Source organism: Dipodomys merriami, unplaced genomic scaffold (genome assembly GCF_024711535.1).
Source record: "Dipodomys merriami isolate MVZ:Mamm:240054 unplaced genomic scaffold, mDipMer1.0.p SCAF_374, whole genome shotgun sequence".
NCBI lineage: Eukaryota > Metazoa > Chordata > Mammalia > Rodentia > Heteromyidae > Dipodomys > Dipodomys merriami.
In genome coordinates this window covers 508,477-513,521 of record NW_027205315.1, presented here as the reverse complement: position 1 = coordinate 513,521, position 5,045 = coordinate 508,477, and positions in this window count along the sequence as shown.

The following is a 5,045-nucleotide window of genomic DNA, read 5'->3' as shown; positions in this document are numbered from 1 at the left end:
AATATACTGTACAGATCCATTTGGAGTTGATTCTGGTGCAGGGTGATATATAAAGGTCTAGCTTTAATTTTCTAATAGTAATTAACCAATTTTGCCAGTACCATTTACTGAAGAGGCTGTCTTTCTTCCATTCTATTGTTTTAGCTCCCTTATCGAAGATTACATGGCTATAGGTTTGTAAGTTCATTTCTGGGTTTTCAATATTATTCCTTTGGTCCTGAGGTCTGTTCTTATGCCAGTACGAAGCTATTTTATTACTATGGTTTTATAGGAGAGTTTGAAATCTGGTATTGATATTCCTCCAGCAGTGTTCTTTCCGTTTGGGTGCGTTTTTACAATCGGGGTCTTTTATTGTTCCATATGAATTTTAGGATTGCCTCTTCTATTTCCTTGAAGAATGAGGTTGGGATTTTGAAAGGTATGGCATTGAATTTGTAGATAGCCTTGGGAAGTATTGCCATTTTCACGATGTTAATCTTTCCAATCCAGGGAGTTTTTGCAATCTTGGGAGTTTTTGCCTTTTTCTAAGTTCTGTTCTTATTTCCTTTTTCAAGTTTTTAAATTTTTCATCAAAGAGGTCCTTCACTTCTTTGGTGAGGTTAATTCCGAGGTATTTTATTTTTTGTGGGGCTATTACATATGGAATTGCTTTCCTAATTTCAGCCCCACTTTTCTCATTGTTGGCATACAGAAAAGCCATTGATTTTGGGTGGTTAATTTTATACCCTGCTACTTTGCCAAAGTTTTGAATCAGCTTGAGTAATTTGGGAGTGGAGTCTATGGGATTCTTTAAGTACAAGTTCATGTCATCCGCAATGTGGGAGTTTTATTTCTTCTTTCCCTAATTGTAGTCCTTTTGTGTCTGGATCTTGTCTTATTGCTGTAGCTGGGCATTCTAATATTAGGTTGAAGAAAATTGGAGAGAGTGGACATCCCTGTCTTGTTCCTGAGTTAAGAGGAAACGGCTTTAGTTTTTCCCCATTAAGTATAATGATGGCTGTAGGTTTGTCATATACAGTCTTTATTTTATTGAGAAATGTTCCATGGATTCCTAATTTTTCCAAAACCTTCATCAAAAAGGGGTGTTGGATCTTGTCGAATGCTTTTTATGCATCTATTGAGATAACCATGTGGTTCTTATCCTTGCTCCTGTTGATGTGATGAATAATATTGATTGATTTTCATATGTTGAACAAGCTTTGCGTCCCTGAAATGTATCCTGTTTGATTGGGTGTATGATTTTTCGCTGAATTGTTGAAGTCGATTGGCCAAAATTTTATTAGGATGTTTTGCATCAATGCTCATCAAAGAAATGGGACTATAGTTCTCTTTCTTTGATGAGTCCCTGCCTGGTTTTAGGATCAGGATTATTATGGCTTCATGGAATGTGTTCGGTAGAGAACTTTGTCTTTCAATTTCATTGAAGAGTTTGAGGAGTATTGGTTTGAACTCAGCTTTGAAGGCCTTGTAGAATTCCGCTGTAAAACCATTTGGTTCTGGACTTTTCTTATCTGGGATGTCTCTTATTGCTGTTTCTATTTCAATGCTTGAGATGGGCCTGTTAAGCTGGTTTAAATCATCTTGGTTTAGTTTTGACATGTCAATATTTGCTAGGAAAAGGTCCATTTCTGTCACGTTCTCAAATTTATTAGCATAAAGTTTTGAGACATATTCCCTTATAATGTTCTGAATCTGGGTTTTTTCCTTGGTGATGTTTCCATTCTTATTTTTGATTTTATTTATTTGGGTGTGTTCTCTTCTTTTTCTGATAAGATTTGCTAAGGGTCTGTCAATTTTGTTAATTTATTCGAGGAACCAAATCTTTGTTTTGTTGATTATTTCTATAGTTTTTTTTTTGGATTCTAATTCATTTAATTCTGATTTAATTTTAATTATTTCTTTCCGTCTACTGGATTGGGGTTTATCTTGCTGCTTTTTTTCACGGAGGTTTAGATGTGTCATTAAATTGTTGGTTTCAGATCTCTCCAATTTGTTGATGTAGGAGGTCAGAGCTATAAATTTGCCTGTGATTACTTCCTTTGCTGTGTCCCAGAGGAGCTGGAAATTTGTGTGCAAATACTCGTTGAATAGCATGAACATTTGAATTTCCTTTCTAATCTCTTCCATTCAGCAGTCTTGTTGTTCAACCTCCATGTGCTACTGGATTTTCTTTGGTGGCTTTTGGTGTTGAGTTTTAATTTTATTCCCTTCTGGTCAGAGAGAATGCAAGGTATAACTTCAATGTTTCTGAATTTGAACAAGTTTGCTTTGTAGCCTAAAATGTGGTCTATTTTAGAAAATGTTCCATGTGCTGCTGAGAAAACCGTCTATTCTGAGGCTGCTGGGTGAAATATTCAGTAGATGTCTGTTAAATGTAGTTGATCTATGCAGCTGTTAAGATCTGCGAATTCTTTGTTGAGTTTTTGCCGAGTTGATCTATCTAGTGGGGAGAGTGGTGTGTTAAAATACCCAACAATTAATGTCTTTGGATCTATGTGGGATTTGAGGGAAAGTAGTGTGTCTTGGATAAATGTGAGTGCTCCATTGTTTGACGAATAGATATTTAGAATTGTAATATCCTCCTGAAGGAGAGATCCCTTAATTAGTATGTATCGACCTTCTTTATCTCTTCTCACGAATTTGAATTTGAAGTCTATTTTATCTGATATTAGGCTTGCAACTCCCGCCTGTTTATGGGGTCCGTTTGCTTGGTTGATTTTGTTCTATCCTTTGACATTGAAAATGTGTTTGTTTTTATTGGCAAGATGTGATTCCTGAAGGCAGCAGATAGAAGGATCTTTTTTTTTAATCCAACTAGACAGACTATGTCGCTTAATTGGAGAGTTAAGTCTGTTAATGTTAAGGGATATGACTGAGAGCATTTGGGAGTTCCTGCCATGCTATCCACCTTCTTGGGGGTTGCGAAAACTGGGTTCTTCTTATGGTTCGTGGATTCTCAGTTTTTGTGCAGGTTCTTGGCCTTTATTGTGGTCTTGTTGGTTTTCTATGTGTAGGACATCTTTAAGAATCTTTTGTAGGGCTGATTTGGTGGAGATGTATTGTTTCAATTTTTCTTTGCTATCGAAGGTTTTTATTTGGCCTTCAGTTATGAAGGAGAGTTTAGCTGGGTACAGTATTCTTGCTTGATAGTTGTTTGATTTTAGGGCATGGCATACGTCATTCCTGGCTCTTCTTGCTTTGATTGTTTCTGCTGAGAAATCTGAGGTGATTCTAATTGGTTTCTCTTTATAGGTATTTAGTCTTTTCTCCTTCACAGCTTTAAGGATGTTTTCTTGGGCCAAGTTGATCCTGTGTGAGGGTGGGATGTGCTATTTTGGTCTGTTCTCTTTGTAGTTCTAAAAGCTTCTTGTATCTGAATAGGCCTATCTTTTTGCATTTTTGGGTAGTTCACTGCTATGATCCTGTTAAAAAAATTTCCTAGACCATTAAATTCTGACTCTAGGTGCTCCTCTACACCCATTATCCTTAGATTAGGCCTTCTGATGGTGTCTTCCAAGTGTTGGATATACCTGTCAAATTTCTTGGACTTGTCTTGGATGGTTGTATGTTCTTTCTCTGTAATATTTAGGCTGTCTTCAATCCCTGATATTCGGTCTTCTGCATGGTCTAACCTGCTGTCAAGACTTTCTACTTTGTTTTTTATCTCTTTTCCTTCTAATTGGTCAGGTTTCATTGCTTCAAATTCTTTGTTGGACCTTTGGTTTAGATCTTGTATGAACTGCTTTACGTCCTTAATTTGGTGTTCAGTGTTTATTCTCAAATCACTTAGTTGATTTGTTTTTTTTTCCCTTGGACTCCCATTCCTTCCGTTGGGTTCCATTCAGCATTCCCTTTGTGGTCTCCCTGACTTCCTTCTGCACTTTATTAATGGAACCCATGAATGCCTTTAGTGATCTTTGTGTATTCTCTACCTGGTCTCTCAATTCCTGTATTACTTTTTGAGTAGCTTCCTCCAGCTCCCTTTCATGCCATTCCTGTAGTACTCTTTGAGTGATCTCAGCCTGTTCACACCACTCCCACCTTTCTCTTTGAGTATTCTCAAGCTGCTCACGCAAGTCCTGTGTCAGTTTTTGAGTAGCTTTGTCACGCTTATGATACTCCTGTAACCTTTGGATTGATTCCTCTCTCTCCCTACCATGTTCTTACAGTCCTTTTTAGGTTTCCAGTCTTTTCCTGCATTGACCTTTTGTTTGCCTCCTCTCTCTCCTTAGCATGCTCATAGAGGGTCCTTTGTATGTTTTCAATATTTTCATTTATCATGTTTGCCAGCAGTGTTTGTACAGCTATTTGGGAACTCTCCTGTGGATTATTCATAATCTGTTCTCTCTCCTGATAATCATGAGTGGGAGTGGAGGTTCCCGGACTTGCCATTTTTCTTGTGTTTTTCCGCCTTACTGTGCCCATTTGGAATGAAAATAACACCAGTTTTGTGCTAGTACACTCTCTTAAGGCAAGCATCAACCAAAGTCTGAATTTGCACAGTCAATAGTCTGCAGATACAATCTAGTTCAACAGGTTCATCTATTCAACATCAAGCAACTATATATTAATGGATTATGAACCGCAAAGAATTTGGAAAACCAGAAATTATTAGGGCTATGGAGAGATATGGGTAAAAAAAAAGGAATAGAGTGATGTGGGAAGGTACAGGGAGAGTTAACTTAACTAAGTCCTAATCTCAAAGCAGTATATAGGTTGGATAGGATGATAGTAGAGAGAGAGAGAAAAAAAGAAGAAAGAGAAAAGGAAAAGAAAAGAGACCAGAAAAAATAGAAAAGTAAAAATTAATGATATTCTGCAAAGGCAAGAACAAACTACTCAGAGAAGAACATGAGTATAATGAGAGAAGGGGAGGGATATAAAGGAGATGTGAAAAGCTTAAAAATAAAAATACTTAAAATATTATATAGGTATAAAGATGTAGTACTGCTATTGAGGAATTTAAGTCTCAGAGGTTTTGAGTTGAGTAATAAATTTGTGGATTAAGTGTGTACACAATTGGGGATAGGGTGTAATAGTCAACT